This window comes from Stomoxys calcitrans, chromosome 5 (assembly GCF_963082655.1).
Source record: "Stomoxys calcitrans chromosome 5, idStoCalc2.1, whole genome shotgun sequence".
NCBI classification, from domain to species: Eukaryota; Metazoa; Arthropoda; class Insecta; order Diptera; family Muscidae; genus Stomoxys; species Stomoxys calcitrans.
This window is the reverse complement of record NC_081556.1, coordinates 87,216,716-87,243,046: the sequence shown is the minus strand read 5'-3', so window position 1 is coordinate 87,243,046 and position 26,331 is coordinate 87,216,716. Positions and strand designations below refer to the sequence as shown.

Sequence of the window (26,331 nt, the reverse complement as noted above, 5' to 3'; positions counted from 1 at the left end):
ATGCCTACTCTACCATTTAGTAGCGATACAGTTTGTATTCCATCACCATCATCTTGTCTTTGTCTACATGCATTCATAAGAAGGATGTTCCCTGTTGTGCTTGCATTTCATTGCGTTTTGTTCCATATTCAACATTTTAATGAAACATTTCAACTAGATTGCAATTAAAATTAGTCCAAGCCAAATATGTTGTTGGACTGAATAACGAATGGACCTTGAGTGCTGTAGTAGACTGGCATGAGAACATCAATCAACGATTGATGCTAGATTTTTGCCATAATATTTTAATTGGCTTTTAATAAAAGGGCAAGCAAAGAATGTTGATTTTTAAAGTTCGGCAAATACTTGATAAGAAAATTCCTTATGAAAAATTAATTGCAAACCAATTAAGGAAGGCCTAAAGTCGGGCAAAGCCGACCTTCTCACACCAAATACTGGGTATGAAGGCTAAGTAGTCGAAATTTAAATTTGCTTACATATGAAGTGAAGAATTTGAAACAAACTCCCTGCATATTGTGGGGGTCATAGATGAAATCACAGTGCAAAATTTTTAGAAAATCGGTTGATTAATGTGATTGTCAGGCGAGAATATCATAAAACAAGTAAAACGGCATTAAGTTGGCCAGGCCAAACTTTGGATACCCATAACCTCGGATATATATGTAAATCCCATTTCGTCACAATCCGGTGAAAATTGGATAACTTAAGCACCCAAATTCGGCACGGACATTGAGTAGTCTAATATATGCCACTATTTAATTTTGTAGAACAAAATATTGGTCTTTTTGGCAGATATATTCAATTATAAATCAATCCGAACCACATTAAGGTTGGATATCGTGGGGCTCAGAAAAACTCACTGTTTCAAATTTCAGCGAAATCGGGTAATAAATAGGGCTTTTATGGGCTTCAGTCCCCTTATCGGCAAATCGGTCTATATGGCAGCTATATCTTAATATAGTCCGATCTGAACCATATTTTGGTCGGATGTTGGGAGGTCTTAACCTACTCACTGTTTCAAATATCAGTGAAATCGGTTGAAAAATAAAGCTTTTATGGTCTCCAGACCCTTTATCGGCAAATCGGTCTATATGACAGCTATATCTAAATATAGTCCGATCTGAACCATATATAGGTCGAGTATCAAGAGGCAAAAAATAACCCACTGTTTTAAGAAACAGCGAAATCGGGTAATAAATAAAGCTTTTGTGGCCTTCAGACCCTTTATCGGAAGATCGGTCTATATGACAGCTATATCTAACTATGGACCGATCTAATCCATATTTAGGTCAGAAGTCGGGAGGCTTAAAATAACCCCCTGTTGCAAATTTCAGCGAAATCGGGTAATAAATAAAGCTTTTAAGGGCTTCAGACCCTGTATCGGGAGATCGATCTATATGGCAGCTATATCTAAATATAGTCCGATCTGACCCATATACAACACAGATAACAAAAAGCCTAACATAAGTCACTGTGTCAAATTTCAGAGAAATCGGATTATAAATATGCCATTTATGGGACCAAAACTTTAAGTCCAGAGATCGGTCTATATGGCAGCTACATCCAAATCTGGACCGACCAGAGCCAAATTAAAAAAAAAAAAAAAATTGAAGGGCCTAACACAACTCACTGTCCCAAATCGGGCGACATCAGACAATAAATGTGTCTTTTATCAGACCAAGACTTTATATCGAGAGATCGGTCTATATGGCAGCTTTATCCAAATCTGGACCGATCTTGGTCATATTACAGATAGATGTTGATAGGGACCTAATCTAACTCACTGTCCCAAATTTTGGGGACAACGGGCAATAAATGCGCCTTTTATGGGCCCCAAACCTTAAATCGAGCGATCGGTCTATATGGCAGCTATATCCAAATCTGGACCAATCTGTGTCACATTGCAGAAGTATTTCGAGGGGCTTAACTTAACTCACTGTCCCAAATTTCGGCGACATCGCACAATAAATGAGCCTTTTATGGGCCCAAAACCTCAAATCGAGAGATCGGTGTATATAGCAGCTATATCCAAATCTGGACCGATCGGAACCAAAGTAAAGAAAAATGTCGAAGGGCCTAACACAACTCACCATCCCAAATTTGAGCCAAATCGGATAATAAATGCGTCTTTTATGGCCCAAACCCTTAAATCAAGAGTTTGGTCTATATGGCAGCTATATCCAAATCTGGACCGATCGGAACCAAATTGAAAAAAGATGTCGAAGGACCTAACACAACTCACTGTCCGAAATTTCGGCAACATCGGACAATAAATGCGCCTTTTATGGGCCCAAAACCTTAAATCGAGAGATCGGTCTATATGGCAGCTATATCCAAATCTGGACCGATCGAAACCAAAGTAAAGAAAAATGTCGAAGGGCCTAATACAACTCACCATCCCAAATTTGAGGCAAATCTGATAATAAATGCGTCTTTTATGGGCCCAAACGCTTAAATCGAGAAATCAGTCTATATGGCAGCTATATTCAAATCTGGACCGATCTGTGCTATATTGTAGAAGTATGTCAAGGGGCTTAACTTAACTCACTATCCCAAATTTCGGTGAAATCGGACAATAAATGTGCCTTTTATGGGCCCAAACCCTTAAATCGAGAAATCAGTCTATATGGCAGCTATATTCTAATCTGGACCGATCTGTGCCATATTGTAGAAGTATGTCGAGGGGCTTAACTTAACTCACTATCCCAAATTTCGGCGAAATCGGACAATAAATGCGCCTTTTATGGGCCCAAAACCTTAATTCGAGAGATCGGTATATACGGCAGCTATATCCAAATCTGGACCGATCGGAACCACATTGAAGAAAAATGTCGAAGGGCCTAACAGAAGTCCCAAATTTCGGCGACATCGCACAATAGCTGCGCCTTTTATGGGCCCAACACCTTTAACCGAGCGATCGGTCTATATGGCAGCTATATCCAACTCTGGACCGATCTGTGCTACCTTGCAGAAGTATATGAAGGGGCTTAATTTAACTCACTGTCCCAAATTTCGGCGAAATCCGACAATAAATGCGCCTTGCTTTGTTTCTCATAGTAATTCTCATAGTTTTCCGATGGCTGGTTACTGGCCCGGCGCCCCAACCGCATGGGTTTTTGGGAATTGCACATGTATCCCTCATTTTGGCGAGCCGCTTGCTCCAAGATCCGACGCTCGCCTCCAGTCGTCCCTAACCTAGGAACGGACACTGATGTAGGCCATTGGTTATTTGAAGGCGCCAATAACTCGCCTTGTCATCTCGCACTCAGTATTTAATTAAGAGCCAGTGCCACCTGGCTCCTCACTGAGACTCTCGAAAATCTCTGACTGCCCGCCCCGACGGAAGGCAAAGAGGAACACACCAAGGATATTTTCTACGAGCGCCTAGAGAGAGAATATGAACGGTGCCCCGCCCAATGTGAGTTCTGGGAGATATTAATACGAAGATAGGGAAGGAAGACATTTTTGGTACAACAGTCGGAAAGTTTAGCCTCCACGAGATAACGTCCAGTAATGGTTTGAGGCTGATAGATTTCGCCGCGGCCAAAATCATGGTAGTTAGTAGCACCAGATTTCAACATAAAACAATTAAAAGCGTGCTAAGTTCGACCGGGCCGAATCTTATATACCCTCCACCATGGATCGCATTTGTCGAGTTCTTTTTCCCGGCATCTCTTCTTAGGCATAAAAAGGATAAACGAAAAGATTTGCTCTGCCATTAGAGCGATATCAAGATATGATCCGGTTCGCACCACAATTAAATTGCAGACCTGTGTAAAATTTCAGCCAATTCGAATAAGAATTGCGCCATTTGGGCGCTCAAGAAATTAAATAGAGAGATCGATTTATATGGGGCCTGTACGAGGCTATAAACCGATTCTGACCTTAATAAAAACGTATGTTGATGGTCATGAGAGAATCTGTCGTACAAAATTTCAGGCAAATTGGACAATAATTGCGACCTCTAGAGGCTCAAGAAGTCCAGATCCAAGATCGGTTTATGTGGCAGCTATAGCACAGTCGTTGGAAGTCATAGGAAGACACGTTGTGCAAAAATTCATTCCAATCGGATAAGAATTGCGTCTTTTAGGGGCTCAAGAAGTCCAGATCCAAGATCGGTTTATATGGCAGCTATATCAGGTTATGAACCGATTTGAACCATACTTAACGCAGTTGTTGGATATCATAAGAAAACACGTTGTGCAAAATTTCATTCCAATCGGATAAGATTTGTGCCTTCTAGTGGCTCAAGAAGTCAAGATTCAAGATCGGTTTATATGACAGCTATATCAGGTTATTGACCGATTTGAACCCTAATTAGCACAGTTGTTGGAAGCCATAGCGAAACGCGTCATGCAAAATTTCATTCCAATCGGATAAGAATTGCGCCCTCTAGAGGCTCAAGAAATCAAGACCCAAGATCGGTTTATATGGCAGCTATATCAGGTTATGGACCGATTTGAACCATACTTAAAACAGTTATTGAACATCATAACAAAACACCTCGTGCGAAATTTCGAAATTAGTATACCCCCATCCTATGGTGGAGGCTATAAAAAAGAAATTTCCAAAAACTAATAATTGGACAGTCATCTATGAGGTAAAGCAAGCATCAATCAGCGATCAAAATTTGAAACAAATGCTCATGTTTGTTAGTAAAAAGTAAATTTGATTTAAAGTTTTGGTTGTTTAGCTCGTTTTCATTGCTAAAATCTTACGAATAGGGAAAATTCTTAAATTTTCGGCAATTTTTTTTTCAGTGTACTCGCCTAAGCCGACGAAATCGATATCTTGGGTCTGTCACCGGAAGTAGCAAATGCAGCCTTTGCATGAATCGAAAGAAAATCAGTGAAAGTCGGTCTGGCAGTTAATAGAGATAAGATAAAATCGTTAGTAGTTGGCCAACACTCATCCTGCTGGTTTGGAATTGCAATCATTTTGCTATAACAGCAGAAAAACTGCTGTAATAGCAGCAAAATTAACTACTAACAGCCAGCAGACAGTGTTTGCTGTTATCAGCAACCGTAGCATGGATTGCACTTCTAGTCTACCCCGCGTCATTCGCCAATTCGCAAAATAATTTGCAGGATCTTGATTGCTTACAAACCCACCCACTGTGCAACAAGCCTCACCCACTGTGCAACAAGCCTCATTTTTCATTTAATGCAAAGCGGAACCATTTTTTTTATTACTGTACTGAACGTAGCATAGCGTGGCTTATTAATCATTCGTTTTTTGGTTGGTGTATTTTTCACTTTTAGCACTGCATTCACAGCCATATGGCGGAGTACTGAAATGATGGCAGATAAATGGCATTCGTTTATGGCCTTCATCCTGTTTCCGCCAAAAATGGATACTCATCCGCTCTCACACAAAACATGCAAGTTAAATAGATGACTGAAACAGTTGAAGTATTTGAGCCATTAAAAGAAAATGTGCATTTGTAGCCTTGCCATGCCATCCTTTCGTTTCATTGCTCTACCGCCCACTTACAACAGCCATGGGTTTACTCGAGCCAGGACGAGCGAGTACCAAAGAGCCATGGCTACACTCACAGCCATGGATGGTGGGGGAGTGAGTGAGTGGGTCTTAAGGCTGGATTGTAGGTGGTGCCATGATTACCACCATGAACTGTTGGTATGTGGGCTAGTGTAGCACTTTTTATCCTTCAGTTTCTTTGCCATGGCTCGCTCGCCTTATGGCGGGGGAGGAGCAATTTGCTGTGCAACAAAATAAATTTATCTGCCTTGTAATGGCTACAGATCCTTTGCTTGATTTTCGCTTTTCAATGCTCACACTTCGCCGGTGGATCTATTGGCCATTTTGTTGCCAGTCCTTATGCTGGGCATTTGCAAGCTTTAGAGCAATTTTGGTTAGCTGTCAGTTTGGCGTTTTGTTGCTCTTCGTTGAGTTTTCATTGTTTTCGAGGGTTTTTCTGCTGATTTATCTCTGGCACCACGGAAACATATTTCACGCTTAGGATACTTTTGGCGATGGTTTGTTTATGACCCTGCCCCCAAAAGGGAGAGCTTAACGCCAAAAGTAGCATGAATTCCAAGTAGACAAAAAATCGCCACTAACATCGTCAGCGCAATGTTGGCGCAGTAAGCGACTGTAAAATATTCACATGCCATTCGTCTATATCTTTGTTACATTGTTTTCGCAGCTATAAAAAATTTATAGCTCATTGCAGCTGACAATGATAAGATTATGTTTTTTCTCTTCTTGGGGAAGCTTTGGAAATTAAATAACGTTTTAAAAAAAGGAGGAGGTATTTTATTTTTTTTTTTTGGAGAAAGAGTTGTTGAACGCTACATCTAAGAGCTAGAAGAAGATAAAATACATCAGTTGAACATTAAGAAATGTTTTGAAAAGTAACATCTGTAGCTGAATATTTGATATCTGGATCGAAAACAGAAAATGCCTCCAAGAGCTTACATCTGACAAACCAATCACCTAACAATCAAGTCACTCCCATGATAGTCTGATCTGTGTACTGCTTTGACCCGATGGAACCCTTCATCGGACAGGGACTGCCACTTCAGTGCACGTGAACGTCCTTTTTAAGTTATGGGAGAGGCACATTCCGGAGTGCCTTTTCCGCAATCTTCTGGTCTATGGCGAGATTGAAGAGAACTCTGGACACTGGTGCTGTTTGGTCTGCCAGAACCGTCTCCATCATCGGTCGGTGTCGGTGAGGTGTAATCGACGCATTAGGGGTGAGAATTTCCAATCTTGCACTGGCCTTGTCACAGTTTGTTCAACCGTCAATTTATTGAACATTTCGACATTGACAAGGATAGGAGGAGAGCTGTACATCGTTGGTGTGGTGTCCGAGTTGATGGAGTTTTACTTTAGTTGGCCATTACAGAACATTTATAGAAAGATTTCCAACGCCTCGATCTTTTGCGCTCCTTTTTCAATCTCTGAATCCCAGTTTCGGGATGTCCTTCTCTACTTGTTTACTCTATGGGGGTTTTGGTCTTCCCCTTTTTCGTCTTCGCCTTCAAAAGACTTCTTCGTTGGTGCTTCTTCATCCATTCTGACAACATGACCTGGCAAACGCAGCCGCTGTATTTCGATGCGTGTAACTATGCTATCGCCGTCATACAGCTCATACAGCTCGTGGTTCATATATCGCCTATATTCTCCATTAACGCAAACTGGTCCATATATTTTACGAAGAATCTTTCTCTCAAACACTCCAAGTACTGCCTCGTCTGCATTCACAAGTACCCATGCCTCAGAAACACATAACAACACGGGTAGTATCAGTGTCTTGTATAGCGTAATCTTTGTCTGTCGGGAGGTGGCCTTGTCTCTAAACTGCCTACTTAGTCCAAAGTAGCATCTGTTTGCCAATATTATTCTTCGCTTAATCTCAAAACTGGTGTCATTCGTTTCGGTTACGGCCGTGCCGAGGTAGATAAAGTTACTGACTGTCTCAAAGTTGTGGTTCCCAATTTACTCCATTCTCTGATCGGTTGTGCAAGGCTTTTGGGGACTTGAAACCATCCATTTCGTCTTATCTCCATTTACAGCCAGACCCATTTTCACTGACTCTCTTTCGATTCTTTCAAAGGCTGCAGTTACTACTTCTGGTGACCGACCTATGATATCGATGTCGTCGGCATATGTTCTCTTGTGATTAGTGTGCCATATCTATTCACATCCGCATTTCGTATAATCTTCTCCAGCAGGATGTTAAAGAGATCACACGATAGGCTGTCTCCTTGTCCGAAACCTAGTTTGGTATTAAATGGTTCGGAGAGATTCTTTCCTATACTTACTGAGGAATGCAAACCAGCAAGTGTCTTCCTGCAGAGTCTAATTAATTTTGCAGGGATAACAAACTCAGACATGGCTTCAAATACCTTTGAACGTAAAGGGGTTTCAAAAGCGGCTTTGTTGCCAAAAAGGAGATGGTAGGTGCTGATTTGTCCTTCTCGGCTCTTTTCCAGGATTTGGCGCAGTGTGAATATCTGGTCTAGGGTGGATTTACCAGGTCTAAAGCCGCATTGATAGGGCCCAATTATCTCATTGACTTTAGGTTTTAATCTTTCACACAGTACGCTCGAGAGTATCTTGTATGCGATGGGGAGGAGACTTATTCCTATATATGGTTGCCCAAAAAGTAATTGCGGATTGTTCATATAGTCGGCGTTGACAAATTTTTTCATAGCTTGTGACTCTGTTATTGCATTCTTTCTTCTGTCAGTTATCAGCTGTTACTTTTAGCTTGCTTTAGAAAAAAAGTGTAAAAAAAGTATATTTGATTAAAGTTCATTCTAAGTTTTATTAAAAATGCATTTACCTTCTTTTAAAAAATCCGCAATTACTTTTTGGGCAACCCATAGTTGGCACATACCGTCTTGTCTCCTTTCTTGTGTACGGGAGATAATATGCTGAGGTTCCAATCATCGGGAATGCGTTCTTCTAGCCAGATTGCGCAGATAAGATGATGCATACGCCTTATCAGCGTGTCGCCTCGGGTCTTAAATAGTTCAGCGGGTAACCCGTCGGCTCCTGCTGCCTTGTTGTTCTTTAGTCGGGTCACTGCTACTTGGACCTCATTCTGACTAGGAGGTAAACTTTCTATACCATCATCAGGGATTAGTTCTGCGGTATTCTCTTCGCCGCCAAAGTCGGACACTAGCAGTTGGGTAAAATGTTCTTTCCATATCCTCAGCATGTTGTCTGTGTCAGTTACCAGATTTCCTTCTTTGTCTCTGCAGGAGGATGTGCCTGCACCAAAACCATCGGTTTGGTGTTTAATTCTTTGGTAGAATTTCCGGACTACATTCTGACTCCTGTACATCTCAATTCGCTCGCACTCACGTCTTTCCATTTCCTTTTTCTTTCTGCGGAATAGACGTTTCTCCTCTCTCCTTTTCCCCCGATACATCTCCTTCATCTGGCGCGTTGCTACTGATTGCAGGGTTGCTCTATATGCCGCATTCTTGGCTTCAGTGGCATTTCGACACTCTTGGTCGTACCATGGGTTTCTTGGTGGAGGCTTCCGGAACCCAAGTACGGATTTCACGGCATTTTCCATGGAGTGGCAATAGTTTGCCTCTGAGCCGTAATATCATCGGAACAAGGAGTGCTTTCATCAAGCAGTTGAGTCAGTCGAGTTGAGTATGCCATTTTTTGTGTTTGCAGCTTTTCAATGTCCAGCTTCCGTGCAGTGTCAGATCGTACTTTCCTCACCATGTTCAAACGGGTGCGAACCTTTGCTGTAACGAGGTAATGATCCGAACCTATATTCGCTCCACGGATCGATCGTACATCTAACACGCTGGATGAATGCCTTCCATCTATCACAATGTGATCAATTTGGTTTCTCGTGTTTTGATCGGGTGACAGCCATGTGGCTTTGTGAATATTTTTGCAATCTGGTGCTACTAACTACCATGTTTTTTGCCGCGGCGAAATCTATCTAGTCTCAACCCATTACTGGACGTTATCTCGTGGAGGCTAAACTTTCCGACTGTTGGACCAAAAATGTCTTCCTCTCCCAGAACGATTTTAATATCATGGACGGGGCAGCGGTCATATTCTCTCTCTAGGCACTCGCAGAAAATATCCTTGGTCTGCTCGTCTTTGTCTTCCGTCGGGCCATGGGCATACATAAAGCTGATGTTGAAGAATTTGGCTTTTATGCGGATTGTGGCTAGCCTCTCATCCACCGGGGTAAAGCTGGAGACAAGGTGTTTCAGTCTCCGACTAACCACAAATCCACAACCAAATTCATGCCTCGTGTTATGGCAATTATAGTTCGTCACCATTTGGTGTTGTAGTGACGCCATTCCCAGTCCATCGCACTTCCTGTAAGGCGGTAATATCTGCCTTGTACTTCTCTAATACATCCGCCAGCGCGTATACTGCACCTTCTTTATAAAGAGTGCGAACATTCCAGGTGCAGATCCGCAAATCATGGTCCTTTTTTCGTTTGCGTGGGTCGTCAACGTTGGGGGGGGGGTCCGTTTTTACTATTCCTTTGTTTCTCATAGTAGTTCTCAGTTTTCCGGGGGCGGGTTACTGGCCCAGCGCCCCAACCGCATGGGTTTTGTGGGATTGCCCACGTTTCCCTCGTTGTGGCGAGCCGCTTGCTCCAAGATCCGACGCTCGCCGCCAGCCGCCCCTAACCTGGGAACAAACGCTGATGTTGGCCATTGGTTATTTGAAGGCGCCAATAACTCGCCTTGTCATCTCGAGTATCATTGGCACTCAGTATTTAATTCAGAGCCAGTGGCACCTGACTCCTCACTGAGACTCCCCTCTCGAAAATCGCTGACTGCCCGCGGCCGCATTTGCAGCTACTCCGCATAAAAACGGAGATTTCCACCATCCGCCCGGTAGCTTTCAGCTAAGCTTCCCGTGATAACGATGGGCACCACACAAGTCGGCCGGGACGGGTAAAGCTAGCCACTTGAAATTTTGCAAAGATACTTAATATTTATGTAGATCGACGGGAATTGCAAATGGGCCATATAGGTTCAGATTTAGATATAGCTCTTATATATAAACCGATCTCCCGGGTTGATTTCTTGAGCCCCTAGAAGCCGCAATCATAGTGCACTGCAATGACTTCCAACGAACATTCAAATCGGTCAAGAACCGGATATACCTCTTATATAAACCGATCTTCCGATTTGATATCTTAAGCCCCTGGAAGACGCAATTTTTGTCCGATTTGGCTGAAATATTGCACATGGTATTCTCTTTTGATTTCCAAGAACTGCGCCAAGTACGGTGCAAATCGGTAAAGAACCTGATATAGCTCCCATATCAACCGATCTCCCGATTTCACTTCTTAAATCCCTGGAAGTCACAATTTTCATCCGATTTGGCATAGAGTTCTATTATGACTTCCAACAACTGTGCCAAGTACGGTTCGAATCGGTCAAAACCTGATATAGCTCCAATATAAACCGATCTCCCGATTTGACTTCCTAAGCCATAACAAACCGCGATTTTTATTCGATATGGCTGAAATTTTGCATATAGTGCTCTATTTTGACTCTTAACAACTGCTTCAAGTGCGGTCCAAATCGGTCAATAACCAGATTTAGCTCCCATAATGTAGCAGAATCTATATTTGTGGGTTCCCAAGATTTGGCCCGGCCGAACTTAGCACGCGTTTACTTTTTTTATACCCTCCACCATAGGTTGGAGGTATACTTATTTCGTCATTTTCGCCTCGAAATATTCGTCTGAGACCCCATAAAGTATATATATTCTTGATCGTCGTGAAATTTTATGTCGATCTAGCCATGTCCGTCCGTCCGTCTGTCTGTTGAAAGTACGCTAACTTCCGAAGGAGTTAAGCTAGCTGCTTAAAATTTTGCACAAGTACTTTTTATTAGTGTAGGTCGGTTGGGATTGTAAATGGGCCAAATCGGTTCATGTTTTGATATAGCTGACATATAAACCGATTTTGGGTCTTGACTTCTTGAGCCTCTAGATGGCGCAATTTTTGTCCGATTTGACTGAAATTTTGCACGCGGTGTTTTGGTGTAACTTCCAACAACTGCCCTAAGTATGGTTGAAATCGCTTCATGTTTTGACCTGCCATATGAACCGATCTTGGGAGTTGACTTCTGGAGCCTCTAGAGGGCGCAATTCTCATCCGATTTGGCTGAATTTTGCACGTAGTATTATGTTATCACTTCCAACAAGTGCCCTAAGTATGGTTTAAATCGGTCCATGTTTTGATATAGCGGCCATATAAACCGATCTTGGGTCTTGACTTCTTGAGCCTCTAGAGGGCGCAATTCTTATCCGATTCGAATGAAATTTTGCACGTAGTGTTTCGGTATCACTTCCAACAACTGTGATAAGTATGGTTTAAATCGGTCCATAACCTGATATAACTTATAAACCTTATAAACCGATCTTGGGTCTTGACTTCTTGAGCCTCTAGAGGGCACAATTCTCGTCCGAAATGACTGAAATTTTGCACGTAGTGTTTTAGTATCACTTCCAACAACTGCCCTAAGTATGGTTTAAATCGGTCCATGTTTTGATGTAGCTGCCTTATAAGCCAATCTTGGGTCTTGACTTCTTGAGCCTTTAGAGGGCGCAATTCTAATCCGATTTGGCTGTAATTTTCCACGAGGTGTTTTGTTCCAACAACTGTGCTTGGTATGGCGCAAATCGGAACATAACCTGATATATTTAGCTGCCATATAAACCGATCTGGGATCTCGACTTCTTGAGCCTCTAGAGGGCGCCATTATCATCCGATTTGGCAGAAATTTTGTACAACGGCTTCTCTCATGACTTTCAACATCCGAATCGGACTTGATATATTGTAGCTTCAATAGCATAACAGTTCTCGTTCAATATTCTTTGTTTGCCTAAACAAGAGATACCGCGCATAGAACTCGACAAATGCGATCCATGGTGGAGGGTATATAAGATTCGGCCCGGCCGAACTTAGAACGCTCTTACTTGTTTGCCTATAAAGATAAACCGGGCAAAGACTTTGATAAATACGATCCATTTTAGGGGTATAGAAGATTCGGCTAGGCCGAATTCAATATTGAATCTGACAGCATGAATTGTTATGAGCAGTATTACCATTGTTTACAAATCTGCCACCTGCAGAATCTCATAGGATTTATTTCAATCTATTCCAAGTAACAATGCATAACTATCATTCTATTGTATTTGCAGGAGGCTTATATAGCCTCCCCTTCATTCATTTGTTAACCACAAAACTCTAAATTTCCCCAGACTTGTCATTCATCCATTGAAAGCCAAAGTCTGCCACATGTCATCACAGAAATATTTCTCAATTGTCATTTGCCATAGAGCCCTCATCTGCTATTAACAACAGTTGCGGTTAACCAAAGTTGATGGAGAAATTGCCTCTTTGACATGGCCCCGATGCCCAAGTTTGCAATGACTTCTTCAGCACAACAAACCGCCAACTTTTGTTGGCAAACAAAGCAGCAAACAAACTTTGGCAAAACGAAAATCTTAATCAAAAACCTAACCAAAAGCAAACCTTCATAAAAAATAAACAAAGAGAGAGAGAAAATAGAATAAATTAATATTTGAAAATTATAATTAATAAGATCCATTTAAAGTTTATGGCATAAATGAAGGCAATTAACACATATTTATCCCCAGGCAACGAACGGGCTTCCAAACAAAGAGAAAATCCCTTTGGCATTCGTCATAATATCGTCACCTGCACCTTGATGGTTTGGGATCAGCTCAAAACCCCTTTTCAATAACTTAATGTGGGGAAGATTTTTTATGGGCCATATTTTTAACCCTGTCCTTAGAGTGACGACGATGACGATGATGATGTTGATGATGATAAAGAAAAAATGATTGAGTTACCAGGCTACGAGGCATGCTTATTAATTCAAGGTTGACTTCCTCGAACTCAGTCCTCACCCATGAATTTTGCCTTGGTGTCTATGTGGGCTGGATGAGCTGGGTGGTGGTTGGCCATGTTACTTGCCTATGATAATAATTCCCATTACAACTTGACTAGCATTTCATGGCTCGGTGAGCGCTGAACACTTTCTGTCTGGGAAATGTTTTTAATTAGAATGTCTTAAAAAGCTAATTGCATAAATTTTCATTTAATATTAACTTTTTGGCAACTTGGAAAACATTTTTAAAGAGCCCACATTCACACAAACACACGCACACGCACACACATACATACATAGGCATTGTTTCTTAACTTCTTGGAAACACCATTCAATTAGAAGATGGAGAGTAGGTAGAATTAAATAAAATTTCAAGTGAAAAATTGTTGGAATTATAGAAAGTCTTAAGGCATAAAAATAAACTGCTCATAAGCTGGATTTTTAAGAAGTGATTTCTAACAAGTATAGGGGCATTACGCGTATTATTCTCAAGGTTTATTTATGGCTTTCGAAACAGTACAGTGCAACGCATCCGCAGATGGTGGAATTCTCAGAAGACATGCTTTTGAGGCTTGCAAATTTTGCCCATGAACATTCCACTGAGGAACAGGGGCTTCTCACTTATCAATGAGTGCAGTCCGATTCAAGTTTTGAGCTCAATGATAAGGGGCCTTCTTTTTATAGACGAGTCCGAATGGCGTACCACAGTGCGACACCTCTTTGAAGAGAAGTTTTACATGGCATAGTACCTCACAAATGTTGCCAGCATTAGGAGGGGAAAACCACCGCTGAAAATTGTTTCTGATGGTCGCGCCAGGATTCGAGCCAAGGCATTCAGCGTCATAGGTGGACATGCTAACCTCTGCGCTACGGTGGCCTCATTTGACAATGCTGAGGTTAACATGTAAAAGCGTGGTACGTTCGGCCGGGCCGAATCTTATATACCCTCCACCAAGCATCGCATTTGTCCAACTCCTGCCACGGTATCTCTTTTTAGGCAAACAAAGGATAAAAGAAAAGAATTGCTATGTCATTGGAATAATATCAAGTAATGGTTCATTTCGGACCATAATGGAACTGAAAATTGGAGACCATAGTAGTCAGTCATTGTGTAAAATTTCAGGCAAATCTAGTAAGAATTGCGCACTTGAGGGGATGAAGAAGTAAAATAGGGAGATCGGTTTATAGGAGAGCTGTATTGGGCTATAAACCAATTCAAGCCATATTCGACACGTATGTTAAAGGTCATGAGAGAAGCCGTTGTACAAAATTTCAGCCAAATCGGGTAATATTTGCGCCCTTTAGAGGCTCAAAAAGACAACATCCCATATTGGTTTATATGGCAGCTATATCAGGTTATGGAACGATGTCAACCATACTCAGCACAGTTGTTGACGGTAATAACAAAACACCTCATTCAAAATTTCAGCCAAATCGGATAAGAATAGTACCCTCTAGTGGCTCAAGAAGTCAAGACCCCAGATAGGTTTATATGACAGCTATATCAGGTTATGGACCGATTTGAACTATTCTTAGCACAGTTGTTGGAAGTCATAACAAAACACCTCATGCAAAATTTTAGCCAAATTGGTTAAGAATTGCGCACTTTAGACGCTTAAGAAGTCAAGACCCCAGATAGGTTTATATGGCAGATATATCCAGTTATGGACCGATTTAAACCATACTTAGCACAGTTGTTAAAGGTAATAGAAAAACTCTTCATGTCAAATTTCAGCCAAATCGGATAAGAATTGTGCCCTCTAGCGGCTTAAGAAGTCAAGACCCCATATAGCTTTATATGACAGCTATATCAGGTTATGGACCGATTTCAACCATACTTAGCAAAGTTGTTGGAAGACCGATTTGAACGATTCTTAAAACAGTTGTTGGAAGTCATAACAAAAAACGTCGTGCAAAATTTCAGCCAAATCGGATAAGAATTGTGCCCTCTAGCGGCTCAAGAAGTCAAAACCCCAGATAGGTTTATATGACAGCTATATCAGGTTATGGACCGATTTAAACCATACTTAGCACAGTTGTTAAAGGTAATAGAAAAACTTGTCGTGCCAAATTTCAGCCAAGTCGGATAAGAATTGCGCCCTCTAGTGGCTCAAGAAGTCAAGATCCATGATCGGTTTTTATGGCAGCTATATCAAAACATGGACCGATATAGCCCATTTACAATTCCAACCGACCTACACTAATCAGAAGTACTTGCGCAAAATTTCGAGCGGCTAACTTTACTCCTTCGAAAGTTAGCGTGCTTTCGACAGACAGACGGACGGACAGACGGACGGACAGACAGACGGACGGACGGACAGACGGACGGACATGTCTAGTTCGACTTAAAATGTCTTGATGGTCAAGAATATATATACTTTATGGGGTCTTAGACGAGTATTTCGAGAAGTTACTAACAGAATGACGAAATTAGTATACCCCCATCCTATGGTGGAGGGAATAAAAAAGCCAGAGTGGAAAGTTCGAAGATTTTGGCAAAATTTTAGTTTAAGTCCATGCTGGACTATAAAATCGAACAAAAACCGGCCGAAAGAATATATTCATCATATGCGACTGGAACGCATTGGATGACTACAGCTTCTCTGATCATTGTTATATTAGTTTCAGCCTGGCAGAAAATACTGCTTAACTTTTCCCTCGGCTAAACAGAAGAAATGCGGATTGGGATAAATTTCGGCACAAATTCTGCACTACTATCCCTTCTAGACTTGAAAAGGAAGTGGCAACTGCGGAGAAGTAGACAAGGTGGTGAAGCGGATCACCAAGGCCTCCAAATGACTCGCTTATATCAGCGTGTCCTAGTGCCAAGCCAAGGGGCAAACAGCGAACCCCATGGTGGACCCCAGAGCTGGTTGATCAAAGGAAGGACTGCAGAAAACTATTCAACAGGAAGAAAGCCACAACACCACAACATTTGGGATTGGGACATCTATAAGGCTGAGCTAAGAAATATATGAGGGTGAACTGAGAAAGGCTCAAAACAAATCCTGGTTGGAATTCTGTAACTCCATGGAGGATACATCTTGGGCTAAGGAAGATTCTGTCCTCAAGACCTATTACGGTGGGGTATATTCAGGAGTCAGAGAATGTGTGGACAATGTCTAGTGAGGAAACACTAGAACTACTCATTATTGCACATTTACCGGGAATTTCTCCAACGGACAACGTGGCGCCAGAAGAGGTTATCACTGGTATGCATTCGTCGGAGGTTATTAGGGAAAGAAGTTTCGACCAGGCCCTGATGGTGTATCACCAGTTGAATTACAGACTGTGTCTGATAGACTGGTTCCCTGGCTTAGGGTGATATACCCTGCTTGTATCAGCATGTCATATAGAAGGGAAACGAAGGTCGTTTTCATTTTGAAAGCAGGAAAATCTTACCACACGAAGGCGAAATATTTTCGTCCTATAAGTCTGTCATCCTTTATGCTGAAGACTCTTAAGAGGTTGATAGAAACATATCTTAGGGCAAAGATCCTGCCTGTCGCGGCAGCAGCATGCATATAGTAAAGGCAAATCCAATAAAACACCCCGTCACGACCTACTCGGCTACATAGAGGGTTCTCGCGCTGTCAAGGAATAAACAAAGGTAGCATTTCTTGACATTGATGGTGCTTTCAGTAATGTAAAACCGACGTCAATCATGAAGGGGTTGGAGTTTCTAGGCATCAACTCTACCGTAAGAAAGTTCATTAATAACTTACTTACTAAAAGAGGCATTACGGCAGGCTTGGAATCTGGTGATCAGCTAAAAAGATGGGTCCTATGGGTGACCATCATCAATGACCTATTACGGGTGCTGATTGAGGAGGGATTTGAACCCGTCTGCTGCGCAGATGTTATAATACTTCTAAGGAGTAAGGATCCGAACAAGCTATGCAGAAGGGCCGAAAGGGTCTTGCATATGGCATATGACTGGGCTGCCATCGGCACAGGCTTTGATTGACGGAACCCTAGTATTGCCACCTGGAAGATCATGTTAAACGGATAGATCCAAGCTAGAGGACAGAGTGAGTCTGGGGGTTTACATTGAGAAACCAGGGACTGCGATCTGTTTTAGGCTGCCTAACCATAATACGGTCCTGCAGGCGGAGATCCGAGTGATCACGGAATGCGTGAAGTGGTGTGGTGGAGGACGTCGGGTGTGAACATCTTCACCGACAGTAAAATTGCCATATGGGCAATAACAACCAGGACGGTAAGGTCACGAACAGTCTTGGAGTGTAAGAAGGAGTTTAACGCATTCTCTGAGGATGGCAAAATCCGCATCGTTTGGGTGCCGGGCCATAACGGAGTAAGGGGAAATGAAAGGGCAGACGATTTGGCGGTAAAGGCCAGAGAACTGCCGTCAATAAACTTGGTTAACCCGAAGCCTTTCGGGTCGACCCAGTCCGAGTTAAGGAAGTGGGAGACGAATGCGCATGCAACATTGTGGAACAGCGAAACGATCGGTAGGACGGCGAAAATCCTAAGGGATCCAGATCGTGAGAAGACGAGGCTATTACTGAAAGGAAGCAAGAAGAAGGTCAGTATAGCTATTGGTATCATAACGGGACACATAGGACTACGAGCTCACTTATGTAAAATCAGTGCGGCAAGTGATAACATGTGTAGGGCATGCGGGGAAGATGATGACACGTTGGAGGTTTTTACTTTCTAGAGGTTACTTTCTAGTTTTTAGAACGCACACTAAGCCGATTACTGGCTTAGGTGTATGTCCATGGTGGAATGGGCGAATTAATATCTGCACCCTCTTTTCGACCTAAACTGACCTAAAAAGATGGGTCAGCAGAGGAACACCTCAAGGACATTTACTGTATCCTCTTCTTTGGAATATAGCCATTAACACTATATTATAGTCTCTGGAAGAAAAAGGTGTAAAAGTGGTAGCGTATGCTGATGACGTGGTAATTGCGGTTAGGGGAACTGCAACAACGAAGTGGGCTGCCGAAAGTGGTCTAGGTGTAAATCCGTGCAAGACAGAAGTAGTTTTGGCAGTTATAGAATGGCGCTTCTAAAGCCCTCCTACTGTTCAATAGTCAACCGGATCCAAAGGGCTTGTTTGTCCATCACAGCAGCATTGAGGACGACACCATCTGATGAAACGAATTTAAGGCTACACCTTATGCCTCTGGACATTGTGATTAGACAAATTGCTACGATCGCTGCTATAAGGCTAAGGGAGCTTTCTCTTTGGTCATGTGGCGGCTATGGACACTGTGTTTTTATACCCTCCACGATAGGATGGGGGGTATACTAATTTCGTCATTCTGTTTGTAACTATTCGAAATATTCGTCCAAGACCCCATAAAGTATTCTTGATCGTCGCGACATTTTATGTCGATCTAACCATGTCCGTCCGTCTGTACGTCCGTCCGTTCGTCCGTCCGTCCGTCTGTCTGTCGAAAGCACGCTAACTTCCGAAGGATTAAAGCTAGCCGCTTGAAATTTTGCACAAATACTTCTTATTAGTGTAGGTTAGTTGGAATTGTAAATGGGCCATATCGGTCCATGTTTTGATATAGCTGCCATATAAACCGATCTTGGGTCTTGACTTCTTGAGCCTCTAGAGTGCGCATTTCTTATCCGATTGGAATGAAATTTTGCACGACGTGTTTCAGTATGATACCCAACAACTGTGCCAAGTATGGTTCAAATCGGTCCATAACCCGATTTAGCAGCCATATAAACCGATCTTGGGTCTTGAGTTCTTGAGCCTCTAGAGTGCTCAATTCTTATCCGATTTGAATGAAATTTTGCACGGCGTGTTTTGGTATGATATCCAAGAACTGTGCCAAGTATGGTTCAAATCGGTCAATAACCTGATATAGCTGCCATATAAACCGATCTTGGGTCTTGACTTCTTGAGCCTCTAAAGTGCGCAATTCTTATCCGATTTGATTTGAATCCGAATGAAATTTTGCAAGACGTGTTTTGTTATGATGTCCAACAACTGTGCCAAGTATGGTTCAAATCGGTCCATAACCTGATATAGCTGTCATATAAACCGATCTTGTGTCTTGACTTCTTGAGCCTCTAGAGGTCGCAACTATTATCCGATTTGCCTGAAATTTTGTACAACGGATCGTCTCATGACCATCAACATACGTGTTTATTATGGTCTGAATCGGTCTATAGCCCGATACAGCTCCCATATAAATCGACCTCTCTTTTTTACTTCTTGAGCCCCCAAAGGGCGCAATTCTTTTTCGAATTGGCCGACATTTTACACAGGTCTCCAACATATAATTTAATTGTGGTCCAAACCGAACCATATCTTGTTATCGCTCTAATAGCAGAGCAAATCTTTCCTTATATCCTGTTTTGCCTAAGAAGAGATGGCGGGAAAAGAACTCGACAAATGCGATCCATGGTGGAGGGTATATAAGATTCGGCCCGGCCGAACTTAGCACGCTTTTACTTGTTCTTTATACAATGTCCGATGTTTCAGGCAGTGTGGATTACACCCTACCTGAGCTGCTTTTTGATAAAAAGTACTGTACCACTACTCCTGATAGAACCGTTTGGAGCTACGATATCCCTGGTAATGGAAGATACATAGACTTCTCTACGGATGGTTCCAAACTAGATGACCAGGTGGGGTTTGGGCGTACGCTGAAAAACTAGAACCTGGTCATATCGAGAAGCTTAGCCGAACACTGCAGTGTATATCAAACTTAGATCCTTGCAATTAAAGAAATAGTGGAATGGCCAGCAGCCATTAAATCCATGGACAAGGTATTTCTGAACACAAAAACCTCCCTTGACTGTCGCAGATCTTTCAACGAGATGGCTGAATTGTTCAATATTCACCACTTCTGCGTGCCGGGCCACAGAGATATTCCAGGGAATTATAAAGCGGACGAACTTGCGGGACTAGTAACTACCCTACACATTCTAGGGGAACTGGAATCTGTGGGTATGCCTCCAGCGACATGTAAGCTAAGTCTTCAGGATCAGGCCCAAAGGGCAACGAATGATAGATGATCACAAATGGTGGACCTGTGAGCATTCCAAAACTATGTGGCCTAATCTAGACTTGAAGAGGCCAACCGCTTTGCTGTCATTGGCTAGAACAGACGTCTTAGTCATTGTGTTCGTCATGACAGGTCACTGTCTAATTGGAAAACATGCTGACAGACTGACAGCAACGACTTTTGCAGAAGCTGTAGGCACATCGAAGAAGAAGAGACTGTAGAACATCTGTTGTGTGAGTGCCGCGCACTGGCTGTCAGAAGGAGTTCCACCTTAGGTTCTCATTTTTTTGAGAACCTTTCTAAGTAAGCGGATTTGAACATTCGCGAGTTATTGGGCTTTTTAAAGCAATCTGAATGTTTCAACGGTAGGAACTAGAAGGCATCTTCCTTTCTCTGTTCCTGTGGTATCACAATGAACGAAAACGTCTAAGTGAGTCTGATGGCAGACTGCCACTAAAGTAGCAGATCTCCATATTCGCAAGCCATTAGAGTTATCAAAGGATCTCTGATGAGTTGGTTGGAACTAGAAGACAAAATATATTTTGGGTTTTTACAAATATTGGTCAGGAGAAAGCGTTTGCTTATGCCACGAGCCAAATACGGGCGAGTAGACCATAAGTTTTAATCTATAGCAAATTAGTAACTATAAAGGGCAGTGTATTTGACTTGTGGACTGCCAGAGTCCACCTCATTGATTCAGTTCAGTTGAGTTCATGGCATGAACTCTGAAATAATTAAATATGTGCTACTGGCATCAATCTCAATCATAAAAGCCAAAGTCAAAATCTCACCCCACTTTCGCTTCGTTGTAATTTATGGTACACAAAACATTGCCCTCGATTGCAAAATCAGTGTCGAAAATCTGGAGCTCATTCAAACTTCAGTTAACAAAATAAACATTATTTTGCAGCGGCTCCATCTGCTGGCCTAACCTATCACAGCCACTGCCACCCACAAACATTTAATCTAAATTGTTGCTAGACAAAAACATAAAGTTGCTTGTTTACGTTTCTGTCATCTTTAAAGTCGCCAACCAGAATTTAACAAAGTGCCATTCTTAAAGCATCCCGATGATGGAGAAGGGATGCATAGAGGTGCTTGCCAGAGTGTGGTGGCTCTGCGGTGCTGGCAAGTGATGAAACCATTTGTGTTCAACACGTTTTATGTATTATTTACGCTTTTAAACAACGAAAGCGAACGAGAGAGAGAAAAAAAAGCAAGCAAAGTAGAAAAATCCATAAAGAGAGGGAAGGCGTCAAGAAAAACTCATTTGCATAATCTGAGGAAACGCACGCTATCGCCCCGACACCCATTCGCCATCTACAGAGGACCTGGCATTTCATTTCAGGCATCCTCTGGCCACCCACCATCGTCGTCATCGTCATCGCCTCATCATCGTCATCGTTGGAGCTGATCCAGTGAAACGCCAAGTTAGGGTATAACATAAATTAAGCTGGTACAACGGCATACTCGTACAAGGATTGCTCCAATGAGGAGCAACGAACAAGCATTTCCTTTGTTGTATAGCTGACAAAAGGAAGCCTGGCTGGGGGAGCATGGGATTGCTTTGTTAATGGCTTCTCTTCGCTTTTATTTTCTTTTTTGTTTTTTTAAATTGCAGTGAAATTTGTTTCAGTTTCAGTTTTCTTTCTCTTTGCACAAAAGACACATAAGCGGCATTAAATTTCTTGCAATATTTAAGGGATTTTTTCTTTTTCGGTGTGTAACTGCTGTGGTTCGTTCCCATTTTCCCGCCCTCTTCGATGGCCAGAAGTTTATGGTACATATCCTTTGTTAACTTTTGCAAGTTTTAGTTCAGGCCTGCCCCAGATTATGTGCAGCCTCAGGTGAATTTTGTATCTCTGATTACGTTTTTACTAATTTTAAATATTTTATGTGGGTGTTTGTGTTTCTTTGCCTTTGCAAGTTTGCTTCACTAAAATGCTTCAGTAAAAGCAAGTGAAGAGAGTCAAAGTCGGGCGAAAGCGACCATAGAGTTCACTACACCATTCGGTGAAATGGCCAATTGATGTGCCTTTAAGGGCCCAAGAATGTAAATCGGTTAATATGACAGCTTTATCCAAATATAGTCCAGTCTGAACCACACACAGTACGGATGTCGAGGGGACCAACCAACATAACCCACTGTGCCAAATATCAGCGAAATTTTGTAATAAATATGGCTTAAATGACCTTAAATTGGTAGATTGGTTTACACGGGGGCCATATTAACATATCCACCATCTTCCCCCGAATCTAGGCTTAAGGCATTCATTCATAAGACAAGCTGCCTTGCGGCGCCTTGATCTCCCAGATGAATGCAATGACATTTGGGTTCAACCCAAACAAACATTAGTGAAAATATTATACGAAACATTTCTGCAGGTGATCAACGGTCCAGTATCAAGAATCCACCTGAACCAATGGCTAGGGCATGGACACAATATATGCATGTCCTAACCTCATAAGAAAAACAATGCTAACCTTTGCACTATGGTGGCCTCCCATTTGGATACGGAAAGCTATACTGAACTCCAGTATACTTCCTTTAAGTAATTGCCTCGTCTTATCATGATCCGGATCTCCCCCTTAAGATTTTCGACATCCTACAGACCGTTCGTCGAACACGACCTTAACTCGCACAGCGTCGACTTGACGTCGATTTGAAAGGCTTCGGGTTAACCAAGTTTATTGACGGCTATCCACTGTCCATCACTGGGGATAGCCGTCCCCTTACTCCGCTATTACCCAGCACCCATACGCTGCAGATTGTGCCATCTTTAAATAAAGCGTTAATCTCCTTCTTACATTCCAAGACTGTCCGTGACCTTACCGTCGCGATTTTTACGCTTGACGTCCTAGTGTGAACATCACAAAACCTCACGCATTCCGTGATAGCCCGGACCTCTGCCTGCAAGATCGTATTATGGTCGGGTAGTTAAAAAGAGATCTCAGTCCGTGGGTTCTCAATATATACCCCCAAGCCCACTCTGTCCTCTAGCTCTTATCCATGGGTATAGCATAATTTTCTAGATGGCACTACAATACACCAATGTCTCGCACTCGATCTCAAGTGCCATCACAGGTATCCAATCGGATATCTCTTCTAATTTATTCGGGTTTCCTATCGTCACCACGATTATACTGTGATGGTATGACCTGCTCCTCTGCTCTAAGCATTTTCCGAGCACTTTAAGTCTTATAGCCGCAGTGGCTGCATTATACTAAATCTGTATGTCAATGGGTTGGATATATATTTGACAAATTTTTTCACAGCTTGTGACTCTGTAATTGCATTCTTTCTTCTGTCAGTTATCAGCTGTTACTTTTAGCTTGCATTAGAAAAAAAGTGTAAAAAAAGTATATTTGATTAAAGTTCATTCTAAGTTTTATTAAAAATGCATTTACTTTCTTTTAAAAAATCCGCAATTACTTTTTGGGCAACCCAATAGAATAGTCTCCGGTGCCCTAGTGGGCGTGGTTCTTATCGCTCCAACTATGCCCAGACAACATGTTCTCTGAACCTGTTGTATTGTCCCTTCATTGCACTTTTTGTCTAATCACGTTCCAGTAGAGCCAGTGGACTATCCTCGTATTCAAGCCACATTTCGAGCCTACGGTCCATCCACCCACTATATAGTACCCAACATCTGAGGGTCAATTAAGTTTTCTGTCCAAAATCATTCCTGACTATTTGACATTGTCAGATATCGAAATCGTTTTATTGAAGAAGAGGTCCAAGTAGCAGTGACCCGACTAAAGACCAACAAGGCAGCAGTAGCCGACGGGTTACCCGCTGAACTATTTAAGACCGAAGGCGACAAGCTGATAAGGCGTATGCATCAGCTTATCTGCGCAATCTGGCTAGAAGTTCGCATACCCGATGACTGGAACCTCAGCATACTATGTCCCGTACGCAAGAAAGGAGACAAAACGGAACGGAGTCTCCTCCCCATCGCATACAAGATACTCTCGAGCGTACTGTGTGAAAGATTAAAACCTAAAGTCAATGAGATAATTGGTCCATATCAATGCGGTTTTAGACCTGGCAAATCCACCCTGGACCAGATATTCACACTGCGCCAAATCCCGTAAAGAACCGAAAAGGACATATCAACACCTACCATCTCTTTTTTGGCTTCAAAGCCGCCGCTTTGATACCCCTTTGCCGTCAAAGGTCTTCCAAGCCATGACTGAGTTTGGTATCCCTGCAAAATTAATAAGACTCTGCAGGATGATACTTGCTGTTAAGCGATCCTCAGTAAGAATAGGAAAGAATCTCTCCGAACCATTTAATACCAAACGAGGATTTAGACAAAAAGACAGTCTATCGTGTAGTCTCTTCAATATCCTGCTGGAGAAGATTATTCGAAATGCGACCTATAATGTCGATGTCGTCGGCATAGGCGAGTAGCATGTGTGAGTGTGAGTGTGTTCTCTTGGCTAGTCACATCTGCACACTAATCACATTAAAAGAATCGAAAGAGAGTCAGTGAAAATGGGTCTGGCGGTAAATGGAGATAAGACGAAATGAATGGTTTCAACTCCCAAAAAGCCTTGCACAACCGAGCAGATAAAGAAAATGGGGAGAGTTGGGAACCACAACTCTGAGATAGTCATCAACTTTATCTACCTCGGCACCGCCATAACCGAAACGAATGACACCAGTTTTGAGATTAAGCGAAGAATAATACTGGCAAACAGATGCTACTTTGGACTAAGTAAGCAGTTTAGAAACAAGGCCACCTCTCGACAGACGAAGATTACACTATACAAGACACTGATACTACTCGTGGTGTTATATGGTTCTGAAGCATGGGTACTTGTGAAAGCAGACGAGGCAGTACTTGGAGTATTTGAGAGAAAGATTCTTCGTAAGAAGCTCCAGACAGGAAGTCTTTTGAAGGCAAACACGGTGGTACACGAAAACCAGGAAGACCAAAAGCCCAATGGAAAGATCAAGTGGTGAGAGAAACCTCGAAACTTGGCATCATAGATTTTAGAATGAGCGCAGAAGATCGAGGTGCTTGGAATGCTATTCTATGTTCGGTAAGTGGAACAAATGTTCTGTCATATCCAATTAAAGTGAAGCAAGGTTAGTAATACTTACAGCAGCATGGATTTCAATGTTTTTCTATTCGCAATGCGTTTCCTGAAAAGAAAAAAAAGCCATCAATAATCTTACAAAATTCAAATTACAATTTATGGTTGCCCAAAAAGTAATTGCGGATTTTTCATATAGTTGGCGTTGACAAATTTTTTCAACGGCTTGTGACTCTGTAATTGCATTCTTTCTTCTGTCAGTTATCAGCTGTTACTTTTAGCTTGCTTTAGAAAAAAAGTGTAGAAAAAGTATATTTGATTAAAGTTTATTCTAAGTTTTATTAAAAATGCATTTACTTTCTTTTAAAAAATCCGCAATTACTTTTTGGGCAACCCAATAGTAGGTATAAAAATTTAAATATATGTATGTAAATCAAACCAATACCTTTTATTTGCCATTCAATATAATAAAATGAGTAAAATTTAAATTCTATACCATACAAATGCCCTTCACTCTATGTTTTTAAATCCACTCTGTTGTTGAATATCCTTAGGTCGACTTGCCAAACTTTAGCCCGAATAAACTTGTCGTAAAATCAATAACTGAAACAGTTTGCAATTACCTATTATCCAATCGGCAAACTAGAAAAAAAATTAGTTTATCACAAAATGCCATCCTTATAAACCAGTTATTCCGCATGGTAGGACATGAAAAGCGTTTAATTATTTTACATCCACAACATCAAGCAATCACATTTTCTTTGTAATAAAAATGCATGCAATTTATCGTGCACAATTACTATCAATTATAAAATAATAATAATGTATGCTCGACAGTAAGAGCAAACATATTAAATGCGTGAACAAATAATGCTGAATAAATTGTTGATTTTATA

The 26,331-nt window shown here is 41.8% G+C and overlaps 1 protein-coding gene across 10 annotated transcripts in view; it reads right to left on the bottom strand.

Annotated features, from left to right (window-relative positions):
• The window catches only part of LOC106085440 (protein qui-1), a 470,324-nt gene that overhangs the window by 294,237 nt on the left and 149,756 nt on the right, over positions 1–26,331 (bottom strand). For all 10 annotated transcript variants that reach the window (XM_059370582.1, XM_059370587.1, XM_059370589.1 and 7 more), the window contains one exon: positions 25,503–25,544. The gene's annotated coding sequence lies outside the window, so the exon portion shown is untranslated. The remainder of the gene's footprint in view (positions 1–25,502; positions 25,545–26,331) is intronic.